The 14,107-nt window shown below is 44.1% G+C and overlaps 1 protein-coding gene across 3 annotated transcripts in view; it reads left to right on the top strand.

Annotated features, from left to right (window-relative positions):
• The first annotated feature begins 3,058 nt into the window (after positions 1–3,058).
• Pogz (pogo transposable element derived with ZNF domain) overlaps positions 3,059–14,107 on the top strand; it is a 40,721-nt gene continuing 29,672 nt past the window's right edge. Inside the window, exon 1 of one of the 3 annotated variants that reach the window (XM_050124647.1) lies at positions 3,059–3,401. The gene's annotated coding sequence lies outside the window, so the exon portion shown is untranslated. Of the gene's footprint in view, positions 3,402–3,928; positions 4,059–14,107 lie in introns of those variants that run through there. The other 2 variants (XM_050124649.1, XM_050124648.1) reach the window with 2 other exon arrangements.

The following is a 14,107-nucleotide window of genomic DNA, read 5'->3' as shown; positions in this document are numbered from 1 at the left end:
AGGAAGCAGATAAGCATCCTGGTCACAAAAGCCATCAGTCTCTGCCTGGTCATCTTGAGGCCTGCAGTCATTCTGATATGGGAAGCTAAGGTCACATGGAGAGGCCATTTCTAAGTATTCTGGCCAACAGCCACAGCTGCGGTCCAGCACAATAGTGCCAACTTCCGGACATGGACGGAAGCTTTTGAGATGACTGCAGCACCTACCAGCATATAAGAGACAAATGAGAATCATCTGCTTAGCCAATCACCTTCCTGAATCATGTGATGATGTGGGAGTGTCATATATCAATCTGTTGATTTCATTGGTTAAGTAATAAAGAAACTGCTTGGCCCTGATAGGTTAAAACATAGGTGGGAGGAGTAAACAGAACAGAATGCTGGGAGGAAGAGGAAGTGAGCTCAGAGGCCATGCTCCTCTCTCCCCAGCAGACGCGATCGATGAAGCTCCGACCCAGGATGGACGTAGGCTAGAATCTTCCCGGTAAGCGCACCTAGGGGTGCTACACAGATTATTAGAAATGGGCTACATTAATACGTGAGAATTAGCCTAGAAGAGGCTAGATATAATGGGCCAAGCAGTTTCTTTATTACTTAAGCAATGAAATCAACAGATTGATATATGATACTCCCACATCAATGTGAGATAAGAAAATCGTAATTTTTAACCAGTAAACTTTGGGGCTATTTGATGTTTAATAATAACTGGGGGAGGAGTTTATTATGTCCATGTTACTATCTCCTATCTATGTCACATATACAAGGATTTGTGGATTTCTCTCTCTCTCATATATATATACATATACATATATATATATAATTTTTCAAGACAAAGTCTCCCTATTCCCTATGTAGTTCTGGCTGTCCTTGAACTCACTTTCTAGACCAGGTTGACCTAAAACTCACAGAGATCTGCCTGCTTCTACCTCCCCAGGACTGGGATTAAAGGGGTACACTACCACCATCCTGTGTTTTCTGTATTATTATGCTTTAATTAAACAAATAAATTCATGATTATTTTTATGGTTTTGTTTTTAATTATATATGAGGGTGGGGTGGAGGGTATGTACATGAGTGTAGATGCCAATCAGACCAGAAGAGGGCACTGGATCCTGGGAGCTGGGGGAATAGGCAGCTGTGAGCAGGATGGAGTGCTGGGAACTGAATTCTGATCTTCTTGAAGGGCAGCAGCAACTATTATCCAGTGAGGCATCTCTCCAGCCCCAGGAACTTTGTTGATTACTGTATTCCTAGCACGGAGAACAGTGCCTGGGACAGGAAACACAGGGAATGAATATTGAATTAATGGTACAGCAGTGGTACAGGACACATCTTCAGAATGATGGAACAATGGCTTTTTGTGGTCAATAAAACATGGTACAATTTGCTGAGCTATCTTTCACTGGCTGCAAGTGACTGCCTGGTAGTTCAGAGAATGTTTACAAAGGAGGAGCTATGGCTCTGGATCTACCCATCCCTGCACCAAAAACCTTTGTTTAGAAGTTGATTTGGAGCTAGAGTCAATGTATGGCTTAAAGATCATTCTCAAATTTCCAAGGAAAATCCTAAAATTTTATCATCTCAGGACACAAAAGACAAACATTTTTAGCTACCAGAAGTTAGTTTATGTTCATGTGAAAAGGTGATGATCTTGAACGGACTAATCAATTTGTTTGAACCAATTCAACAGGCCATGCGATCTATGGTTCCCGAGCCTGCTCACAATGGTTTCGAAGTAGTTCCCACCAGAATAACCTTGATAATCAATCCCAAGGGTTTTCTCTCCAGAATCCAGAAAAGCTTGACAGTAAATTGGTTTTCTTTTTCTTTTCTTTTTTTTATTTATTAAAGATTTCTGATTCTTCCCCACCACTGCCTCCCATTTCCCTCCCCCTCCCCCAATCAAGTCCCCCTCCCTCGTTAGCTCAAAGAGCAATCATCAGGTGATGTTTTTCTACAATGGAAACGGATTACTTCCTTGGTCAAGAAACACATCCAATCATGCTGACATTCAAAGATTTGAATGTGGTGTATTTACTACATGCGCTTTACCGCAAGTAAGACATAGATTTATAANCCCAGGCTTTTTCAGACCCAGGCCAGCTGGCCTTGGTGAGTTCCCGATAGAACATCCCCCTTGTCTCAGTGTGTGGGTGCACCCCTCGCGGTCCTGAGTTCCTTGCTCGTGCTCTCTCTCATTCTGCTCCTGATTTGGACCTTGAGATTTCTGTCCTTTTTTTTTTCTTTTTAAAGAATTATTTATTATATATACAGTGTTCAGCCTCCATGTATGCCTGCAGGCCAGAAGAGGGCACCAGATCTCATTACAGATGACTGTGAGCCATCATGTGGTTGCTGGGAATTGAACTCAGGACCTCCAGAAGAGCAGTCAGTGCTCTTAACCTCTGAGCCATCTCTCCAGCCCCTGTAAATTGGTTTTCAAGGTATTCATTTAGCTAGGTATGATGGTGCATACCAGTAGTCCCAACGCTAGGGAAGCAGAGGCTGGCATATTTTTGTGAGTTCGAGACCGGTCTGTTCTACATAGTGTGTTTTAGGATAGCCAAGGCTCTGAAGAAAGGCCCTGTCTCAAAAAAAAAAAAAAAAAAAAAAAAAAAAACTCATTTAAACAAGGCCTTTGTCACAGAAGGCTATGGGACAAGTGTGTCTTAAAGAAGAGTGTTATCTTGTTCTTTGTTGCAACAACAGTGGTTGGTGCCATTGGGACTCACCATCTTGCTGTATTATGAAGTTCCCTTGGATTGGGAATAAACCTTGAGTAGAAAGTAAGGGAGAGTCCAAATTCCTCTGGAAAGTCTAAGAAAGTAAATTGGGAAATATTTTCTTTGGGAGTCCCATTTTTCTCAGCAAAATTTGGACACTGCTTGTGAAGCTAATTATTCTTTTCTCCATGAAATCTTTTTCTTTATTTATTTGCAGGACCAGACAAACTTGACTAGAAAAGAAGCCCGGACCAGGGTTAGGATGAGCGATGACGTAGCACACGCTCCAGCCAATTGAAAGAGCGCGAGAAGCGGAGGGCGGAAGTGACGAGAGATATCCCTCCGCGGGGCGAGAGGGTCGGTGGGGGGAGTCGGCGTCTCTCTCCCCCGCGCCAGCTCCCGTACACGGAGCCGCATTCCTTGGCCCCCCCACCCCCTCCCTCGGGGCCCCCCCGCCCCCCTCGGGAAAAAAAATCCACCCCAATCACTCGAACCCGAGGGAGGCTTCCTTTCACCCTCGGGGAGAGGAGCTTTCAACGGTTCCTTCTTCAGCGTCTCCCCCCCGAGCCCCCGTCCCCTCCCCTGCTCCCACCCCCCACTCCCGGCGCCGGGTGCAAGGTCCCTTTAAGGCGACGGCGCCTTCCTCGGGTCAGACTACCGGCGGCGACGACCACGGGAGGTGAGTGAGCGAGCGAGCCCCGGCGCTCCCCACCCCCTTCTCCCGGGGGTTCCGTTATCTTTTCGCTGGGCGAGGCGTTCCGAAGCGAGACAATGAGTGGGGGGATGGGGCGCGCGGGGGTGGGGGAGGGGCCGGGCGCGCGTCCGCGGCCCCCGAGTGGCGGCGCGGCCCACGGCAGCGGCGGCCGCGGGGCGCGGCGCGGGGTGTGTGTGCGCGCGCGCGCGCGCGTGCGCGCCCCGGCCACCGTCGGCCGAGGCCCTGGGATGCCCCGCCGCTCCCTTCCCCCGGCGGGGCCGCGCGCGCTCGCGCCCCACGGGCCGCGCACCGCCGACGTCCGCAAGCGCGCCGGGCGCGAGCGTCTCGGAGGAGTGGGCGGCGCGGGCGCGGGCGGCGGTCGCTGGGGATGGGGGGCTGGTACGCAGGGCCGCAGCTGCGGAGGGAGCGGAGGAGCCCGGGGTTCCCGCCGCCCCCACGCGTGGAGGCGTGAGCGCTGTTTTTGAGCGGGAGGAGGGAAGCGAGCGATTGCTCTGCCGGTCCCCTGTGTTATGTAATCCCGCTCCGGTTGCGAGGACATCCCAAGCCTCTACAGCTAGTTGACGAAGTCTCCTCCCTCGGCCCCCAAATTTATGCAAGGATGGCGCCGTGATTTACAGAATGGTATGGGGCAGAATCTATTTTCTGGTGATTATGTCCTGCCGCTGTAGGCGCCATGTTTAGCCCAAGGACTATTTTCTTTAGATTCCCAACACCTACTGAAAAAGAATATATGTCATCGAGCTACCTGCTTTCCCTGGTTTCTGCCCGTGGTCCAGATTTCCTCTCCTGGGTTGCGGAATTCTTTCAAACTGTCACTAACACTGCACGTTTCTCCTCTCACTTATTTTAAGCCTTCAGAAAAAGCTGTCATTGGCCTTTTCGTTCTCGAGGAGGAAATGGAGATCGAAGTGTAGTATATTACAGAACAGTGCAGAGGGTAGCCCCTTTCCCCCACACTTCTGTTCACCTCCCTTTGTAGCACAAAACAACTCCAAAAAAAAAAAAATGATTTAAAAGGAATTTCCCCAGGTGAAGGGGAAGACGAGGGTGCTGCAGCTTGAACAGTGGCTTCCCAGACCTTGTTCTGGATCTAGGAGCTTGGACGATGACTTATTGATCCTAGTCTTCTTAACTTTAGAGTGCATAAAAATGTTTTGAAGATTGTAAAACGTGCAGTTTAAGGGCTTTGTGCCTCAAAGTTTTCTTTTTCTTTTTTTTTTTGCTTTTGGGTAAGGTGGAGGGCCAACGCCATCTTTACAATGGGCACCCCATAACTTTTTTGGTTTTGGGCAGGGTGGAGGACCAATGCTGTTTTTACAATTGGCACTCATAACTGAGATAATCCAGACGTTAACAATTATTGGGTCTGTAGAAAGACGATCAAAATATGTTAAAATAGAGTAGATTCTGTCCCCTTACTATATTGTGGGATATGTCAAACCGAAATAAAACAGAGTGGACTTTGAGAGCAGACAGGGGCGTAAGAATTGCCACTCCATCTTGAATGGGGGATATAATCTAGGAATTTTCGCTTTGTGGTTAACTGAGCCCAGGAGATAGCCCTCAGACCTTGTCAGGGGAGTTTTGAGGCCATAACTTTTCTGAATTATAACTAAGGCTTTTTTGTTTTTCTCCCATGACTTCTGCACTGGTGATTCAAAAGTAATTTAGGTAAAAGCAAGGCAGTGGCACCATAGGCTGGTGTGTTGACTTGAGAATGCCCTTGATGGAGATTGGGCAGCTTATCATGAGACTGTTGATATTAATTCAATTTCAGCTTTGGAGTATATCTTTAATTTTTAAGAATCTAATAAAAATGAAAAGCACGTATGAAGCATTTATATTGTCTGTGGAAGTATTTTTAAAGTATTTCATTAGCATGTATTAATTATACATGAGTATATATTTTATTATGAAATTTTCGTGCGTGTGTGTAATGTATTTTGATTGTATTCACACCCCATTTCCCTTTCTTCCCCCTTCCACTCCTCCTTATCCCCTCCCTCAAGCCCCCTCCTACCTTCATATCTTTTTGGCCATGGGGGTGGGTGACCTGGTGAGTTTAGTCTTGATTACAGGAAATGAGCAACTTACCATGATGAAAACCTCTTTTTACGCCAGTGCATTAGCTGACTAGAGACGAGGGTGGGGTTCTGATCCCCTTGCCCTTTCACGATGGCGTGTTGGCATAGCCCTGTGCAGGTTTGTGCAGGTCATCACAATTGCTGTGAGTTCAAGAGTGCATGTCAGTGAGCCACAGCCCTCTGAACATTGTTTCTGCTTCCTCTCTGTGATGCTCCCTGATCTCGGAGTGGGCTGTAGAGATGGTCGGTGTAGAGTTGAGCTGCCTTCTACAGCCTCTTATTAGCACGTTGGCCGGTGAAGAGTCTTTGCATAATGAAATGCATGACAAAACAGTGCAGAAAGATGCTTCTCTGGCCAGAGCTGACAGCAGCTCTGTGTGCGTAAACATACATGTTTAGAAGGTCATTTGGTGGGTATGTAATGGCCATGTAGCAAAATAACAACTGTAGCTTCCCCATTAGGACTTACTACCTTCTCAGCTACAAGCTTTTGATGAAGCTTAAAGCACTACATATAAGTTCCCTCCTGGAAGGCAGCAGGGGGCTCAGACTCAATCAGAAAATGGTAGCAGTCACAACACTATTGTATGAATGTCTTGCCCACCTCTTTGGAGGTGGGACTGTTGTCATGAGGAAACGCTTCTGTGGGATTGAGTTGCTGTAAGCCGCTTGTTTCGTAGAGTTGCATTTTCCCCTGGAAGGATGACTGACAGACTAGACTTGACACGTCAGTGTTCATTCTGGATGAATGGAGTGAGTTTTGTCAGTACTAGGAAAACAATTGAATTTGTTTCCATTGATAAAATTAAAGGAAAATTAGAATTCTGAAAAACTAAACAGTTTGAGTTTTAACATTGTCCCAGGACTTGGCAAACTTTAAAAAAATAATAGCCATAGTTAATAACTGTGACTTTAAAAATGTAGTTTGAGGGATTGGAAAATGGCTCAGTTAAGAGCACTGGCTGCTCTTCCAGAAGTCCTGGGTTCAATCTCCAGCACCCACATGGCAGCTCACAACTGTCTGTAACTCCAAGATCTGACACCCTCACACAGACAAACATGAAGGCAAAACACTAATGCACAGAAAATAAAAATAATTTATAAAAATAGGTAGTTGGGTGTGATGGTACCATGCTGATAATCCCAATGAAAGGCCGAGACAGAAGGATTAACTTGAGTTCAAGGTGTCCTGGAGAAAGCCTCAAAACTAGAGAAGAGGTGTGTGTGTGGGAGAGATTGGGAGATTACATGGTGTGTGAAATCTTTAAAATGGCATGGTGAAAATGCCATTTGGAAGGTAGGCATAACTCAGTAAATTGGTGCTTTCCACATAATCAATGTACAGTGTGAAATAGTACAAGGGTGGGGGTTGGAGAGATGGCTCAGCAGTTGAAATCCTAGCACTCATTGTGACAAGCTGGGCAACCTGTACATACTTGTAGCTCCAGCTTTGCTGGCAATGGAGACAGAAGTATCTGTGGGGCTAGGTGGCTTTCCAGCCTAGCCAAGAAGATGCAAGCTCCAAGTTTGGGGAGAGCGATAGGAGAGGACCTCTGGCACTTGGTTCTGGCCTTTGCACACATACAGAACACATGCATCTATCTGCTCTCACAGATGTACAATCAAAAATTTTTTTAATGTAGAAGTAAAAAGAACCTACTAAAACACAAGTTACAGCATGTGGAGCATTGAAATGAGGACCCAGCACATGCTAGGCAAATGCTCTATCGTGGATGCAAAGATAAGACTGGTATTACTGATAGGACTGTGTGAGTTATGTTGTTAAAGCCTATTGAGTGCATAAAGATCATGTTACCAGTATAATTACTGCAAAATACAGAAACCAGCTAGTTTGCCAAGATATTAATAATGGATTAAAGACTTTGTCTCACGGTATATCTGGCTACCTATAGATCTACCTAGGATTCATTTCTTTTTTTAAATATTTATTATGTATACAATATCCTGTCTGCATGTATGCCTGCAGGCCAGAAGAGGGCACCAGACCATTACAGATGGTTGTGAGCCACCATGTGGTTGCTGGGAATTGAACTTGAGATCTTTGGAAGAGCAGGCAATGCTCTTAACCTCTGAGCCATCTCTCCAGTCCCCTTAAACAACCCCTCCATATCTTTTTTTTTGATTATTTTTTAGTGTCTGAAAAAATGTGTGTATGTATGTGTTTGTGTGTGTATGTATGTATCATACATGTTGTGTATATATGTATCAATTATCATGAGATACATACATATCTCATGATAATTGCTTCTAGCATTAGGGAAACTTAAGAAATTCAGCCTAAATTGTTAACTAGTCAAAAAGATAATGGTAGTTAAAGGGACACTAGCCCATTTGAGCATGTGGCTCTGGCAAGCCTTGTGCTTCTTCCCCATTTCCTCTGCCTTGCTAAAAACCATGAAATTACATTTTTAGAGCTAGCCATCAATGTCTTTTTTGTTTTGTTTTATTATTTTATATTTCAAGGCAGGGTTTCTCAGTGTGACAGCCCTAGCTGTTCTGAACCAGCTCTGTAGACCAGGCTGACCTTCATATTCCATTATCTGTTCTATCTTGGTGAGTCCACAGTGTTGTACCTAATTCACTTTCTATCCTAACTTGCATTACCAACCAAACTATCTTTTGATGTTTCTCAACCTTATACACTTTATACCTCTTTAGTGAGTTTCTTTTCTGCATCTGATAACCAAGGAGAACTAATAACTATCTAGTCTTCAACTCCCTCAGAGACCCGAGAAGGAAATAAGATTAATTGTGTAAGGAGCAAGTGCAAGCAAGCAACTTTCAAAACATGTGAGATATGACAGAAATAGCTGCCTGGACAGTCACCCAAGTTCCTTTGCAGTGTTGGGCATCCATCTTCAGCCTACAGGCCTGGCATATTTGTTAGACTTTTCTGTGAAGCAGGGTTTTGAAGGACTGTCCTGCTTTGTCCAGGCAAGGTTTGGCAGTCCCTCTTTTGGGTCTTGCTTGTCCAATTTGGAGAGCATACTGTCAGCAGTCGGGATAAGGGCACTTTCTTGCCCAGTTATTAATTTTTGCCACAAAGATCGCAAACTAGGAAGGTGTTTCCTCCATAATGATAGGAAATGACTGATCCAAATTTGACGTGGGGGCCTGCAAGATGCTCCTCAAGGCATTTCCCAACGGCAGATTACCTTGACTGCCCCTTGTTGGCCTACATTCATTAGTCCAGTACCTGCCCTTGCCACACCTTCTGCATAATCCAGGAAGAGGGGTGCTCTGTTTGAATTATGCTTAGAAAAAACATTGTTTCTACAAACACTGTTCACAATCCCTTTTTAGATGAACTTGGTTATTGCAATTGAAACACTTGATGTTGCAATTTTTCTTCAAATCTCTGGAAATCACCTCTCCTGTCATCATGGTTATGAGATTCAGTATCAATTGTATCTTGGATCCATTCCTCCAAGGGTGCTGATCTTGCCTTTAATGGCCTAATTGCCCTTTTGCATTGTAAATTAGCATTTTCAAAGACCAGAGATTCAATTATTAGTCTAGCTTCTGAATTTGGTGTCATTCTATTTACTGCTGAAGTCAGTCAGTCAGTTTGTAAGAAATCCATGAAGGTTTCCTTTGGGCTCTGTATAGCTTTAGTAAATGACTCAATTTTCTTTCCTACTTCAATTCTGTCCCAAGCATTCAAAGCTGCTGCATGGCATAAAGGCACTGTGTGGTCACCATAAGATTGCCTTTGTACATTGGCGGCATCTCCCTGTTCAGGAAGTTGGTCTTTGCTGTTTAATGGCCTTAGCCTCATCTTTCTACCAGGACCTCCATTGTAATTGAGGACTAGGCTCTAAGACTGTTGTAACCAAGTCTCTCCAGTCTTGAGGAGTAACTCTATTACAATTTGACCACAAGTTTTTGTTTTGTTTTTTTGTCTGTTTCTCAAGACAGGATTACTCTGTGCAGCTTTAGAGCCTGTACTGGAATTTGCTCTGTTACTAGGCTGGCCTCAAACTCAAAGTGATCCACCTGCCTCTGCCTCTTACATGCTGGGATTAAAGGCATGCACCACCCAGCTTTGACCATGAGTTTAACATCTGTTTCACAAAAGATTAATGCATGCCATATGAGACCATCGCTTCCTTGAATCTCCTTAAACCTAACATTTCCACAGGATTCCAGTGAGTGCTTAAATAGCCTTGAGGATATGTCATTTGGAAATTCCTATAAGGAGGTGACTGGATGTGTGTGTGTATATATATATGCCCCTGCCTCCTGAGTGCTGGGATTAAAAGTGTGTGCCACCATTGCTAGCCTCTGATCTTCAGACGAGCTTTATTTCTTAGATCACAAACAAAATATCACCACAATGCNATATTTGTTTGTTTTTTGAGACAGGGTTTCTCTGTGGTTTTGGAGCCTGTCCTGGAACTAGCTCTTGTAGACCAGGCTGGTCTCGAACTCACAGAGATCCGCCTGCCTCTGCCTCCCGAGTGCTGACTGGATATATTAAGGTTGGTTTTTTGAAAACTTTAGGCTGTTCCTCTCTAACCTTATAATGCAACACTGAAATTGGTTCTTCTTTAAATTCTTCTGTCTGGATCTGAATAACTTTATGATCTGTTTTAATAAGTTTTTCTAAGGCCTGTATCTTGGCACTCATATTAACAAGCTTTTTAAAGATAAACCAAGAATTAGCAAACCAACAATAAAGATTATCAAAATGATAATTAACATTATGTCAATGCTGGTTAAACTGATTATCCCTTCATTTAATTGATTTGATTGTTTCAATTTTAAGTCATGTATTACATAATCAGAGACCTAACTCCCCATTGTAATAGCGTTCTCCCTTTTTAAAAAAAAAAAAAACTAATTCCCCTCTTTAAGAATTCTCAATTGTGGGGGCTGGAGAGATGGCTCAGCAGTTAAGAGCATTGCCTGCTCTTCCAAAGGTCCTGAGTTCAATTCCCAACAACCACATGGTGGCTCACAACCATCTGAAATGAGGTCTGGTGCCCTCTTCTGGCCTGCGGGCATACATGTAGACAGAATATTGTATACATAATAAATAAATAAAATTAAAAAAAAAAGAATTCTCAATTGTCTGACCAAATCTGCTGACGATGGTGAGGAAGAGTGAGGCTGAGTGCTGCATAGAACAGTAGAAGCCTGAGTGGGTTTCAAGGCAGCAGCCCAAGAAGGGGTTCCAGGGAAAGCCACTACCCACTGAGAGAAAAGAAAGGAAAACTTGGCCCCAGGGTGGTGACTCCTGCTGTGTGTAGCTCTGGCCTAAGCCTTTGGCTCCAAAGTCACTGGCTGGTAACTTTTTTGTGAATTTGTGCCCCAAAAGTTGGAAACCAGATGTAGCACGAATTCTAGTTGGTCTTAATAATAAAAACCTGGAGTCAGATATTGCTGAGAGGTCAGAGAAGCAGAACAGCTAACCACTAGTTCTTACCTTTACGAAGTCTTCAGACCGAATGGGGTATCCTGTCTCTACAAGTCCTCAGACCAAATGCCTTAAACTCCCGTTTCCTCCGGCCTTATATTCCTCTCTGCCCAGCTATATCCCTTCTTGCCTCCACCTCCCTAATGCTAGGATTAAAGGTTTGTGACTCCAAGAACTGGGATTAGAGGAGTGAGCCATCCCCACCTGGCTCTGTTTCTTTTTTTTAGACTGATCAATCTTGTGTAACCCAGGGGTGACCTTTAACTCACAGAGATCTGTGTGCTTCTGTCTTCCAAGTGCTGGGATTAAAGGTGTACACCAACACTGCCTGACAGAATTTATACATTTTTAATACTGCATATTTGATACCACTTTCTTTTTAAGTAAAAGATAGTGCCAGGTGTAGTAGTACATGCCTTTAATCCTAGCATTCCTGATGTAGAGTCAGGTGGGAGCTCTGTGAGTTTAAGGAAGGCTAGCTTGGTTGTCTAATATAGTGAGTTGAAGGACAGCAGCCAAGACTGCATATTGAGACCCTATCTTTAAAAAAAATGCAGAAGTATATATCATGGATCGTTGAAAGGAATGCTTAGTTTTTTTTAAATATCTGTACTAAATATATTTGTTTTTGGTTTTTCAAGACAGGTTTTCTCTGTGTAACACTCCTAGCTGTCCTGGAACTGGCTTTGTAGATCAGATGGCCTCGAACTCGCAGAGATTTGCCTGCCTCTGCCTCTCAAGTGCTGGGACTAAAAGCATGCACCATCATTGCCTAGCTTAAATAGAACATTTTATCATATTGCTGAAGTTTTTTGGTGTGGATGAATGTGCTTGGTTATATATATGCATGTGTGTGAAGGACAATCTTAGCTTTCCAAAGGTGCACATATATATATCAGATGTAACTACGTGTATGTGTGTGTCTGTGTGCAGGTGTATGCCCATGAGTATAGGTGCCCCCAGCAGGCAGAAACACGGGGGGTCTCCTGCAGTTACAGTTGGTTGGGCTGTCTGACGTGGTACTGAAAACTGAACTGGAGTGCTCTGTGGGAGCGTTTGCGGTCTTAACCTGACCACCTCATCAGTTCCATCCTCCTTGGTTTTTTAGACAAAGCCTCTCACTGGTTTAGGATTCCCACCTCAAAGGCTAGGTTCACTGGCCACAGAGCGCCAGGGAACCCTCTTCTTCCTCACCCACTGCTGACCTCAGTTTAATTACCACCTAGTCCTGATGATAAACTGGGATGCTCCAGGAAGGATGCTAATTTTAAAGTTTAACAAGTATTTGCTTTAGGTTGGTACCTCCTACAGTCTCTCTCTCCCCGCCCCTAAATGTTATGCATGCTGAAGTGACAGACGTCGCTCTGTAGCCCAGGCTGGCCTCGAACTCACAGAGTGAGATCCTCCTGCCTCTGCCACTGGAGTTCTGGGATTAAAGACATGCACCACCACTGCCCAGCTTGAAAATAGTGTCCTTTTAACATCTGCAGAGGCATCTGTCCAGGTTGTACTTGCCACTTTTCTGGGTTCTTGATTGAAAGAAGGTTGTACCATATAAAGTTACATAGTAAAAAACTAAGACTATATTGGCAAATAAAAAGTCATGTGTTTTGTAATATTTGGCTCAAATGTATATAGTTCTTGTTTTTTTACCTTTATTTACTCTGAGAGAGAGAGAGAGAGAGAGAGAGAGAGAGAGAGAGAGAGAGAGAGTGTCTGTGTCTGTGTCTGTGTCTGTGTCTGTGTCTGTGTCTGTGTGTGTACTGGGGAGTTGTACCCGTGTAGCAGCATACTTGTGAAAGTGAGAGGACAACTTGTGGGAGTCTGTTCTCCCCACTGTGTGGATGCTGAGAATGAAGTGAAGTTGTCAGGCCAGGTTGTGGTGTCTTTACCCATCCAGCTATCTCGCCAGGTCTGTGGTTTTCTTTTTTGATTTTTGAAATTCAGTTTCTGGCTAGCATTGTCTAATATATCTTAAACAGGATGAGAGAATTTAAGTAATCCTTTAGATATTTTGCTCTTTTGTTTACCTTTGTAGTTTTGGTTTGAGAATGCATGCAGAATTTAATAGATGATTAGATGCCTCCAAGGATCAAGTTAAGAACATTACTAGTTAAAACAGGTTTGCAGACTGGGCTCCTGGCTCACCCTGACTCATTGAGACATTGTGGGCACATTTTCAAAGAGACAATGCCATCTATTGGGCATTGCCCAAAGTACAGCTGTTAAATTTACACACGGATGCAGAATAGTTTCCTTGGCTGTTCTGTTTTGCTGTTTCAGGCTTCTGGATTTGGTACAGAAAGTGCGAAGATGCTAAGGACACTGATACCCTTTTCCAATGAAGGCTTTGTGTGAATGTTGAGGATAGTATTAGTTTCATCTCAAGACAAAGAAACTCACTCCTCCTCAGCTCGTACTGGAGGCACAACAGCAGCAGCTCTTTGTAGTGCAGAGTTGAAAAGCTTTGTTCTGAAAGCGACATATAATGTAGGCAGTGTTTGCAAATTAAAAGTAGGCTCTGGGGTCCTGTAAACAGTTTGCTACAGAGAAACCCTATCTTGAAAAAGCAATAAACAGGGGGCTGGAGAGATGGCTCAGTGGTTAAGAGCATAGCCTGCTCTTCCAAAGGTCCTGAGTTCAATTCCCAGCAACCACATGGTGGCTCACAACCATCTGTAAAGAGGTCTGGTGCCCTCTTCTGGCCTGCAGGCATACATACAGACAGAATATTGTATACATAATAAATAAATAAATAGAAAAAGCAATAAACAAACAAATAAATAAAGCAATTTAGGTCTATTCAGCCTACTATTTCTTTATTCCAGGTTCTAACATATCATTGTTGTAGGGAAGTCAGGGCAGGAACTTACACAGCTAGTCACATCATGTCCACAGTCAAGAACAGAAGTGGATAAATACATGCTCACCTTACCTGCTTGCATGTACTCTCCTCAGTTTTTCTTTTTTTTAATTTATTTGTTATGTATACAATAGTCTATCTGTGTGTATGCCTGCAGGCCAGAAGAGGATACCAGACCTTATTACAGATGGTTGTGAGCCACCATGTGGTGGCTGGGAATTGAACTCAGGACCTTTGGAAGAGCAGGCAATGCTCTTAACCACTGAGCCATCTCTCCAGCCCC

Source organism: Alexandromys fortis, unplaced genomic scaffold (genome assembly GCF_014885135.2).
Source record: "Alexandromys fortis isolate MF-2015 unplaced genomic scaffold, M_Fortis_MF-2015_v1.1 scaffold_218, whole genome shotgun sequence".
Classification (NCBI taxonomy): Eukaryota; Metazoa; Chordata; class Mammalia; order Rodentia; family Cricetidae; genus Alexandromys; species Alexandromys fortis.
Note: the sequence above shows the minus strand (reverse complement) of the source record. Positions and strands in the feature narration are given on the sequence as shown.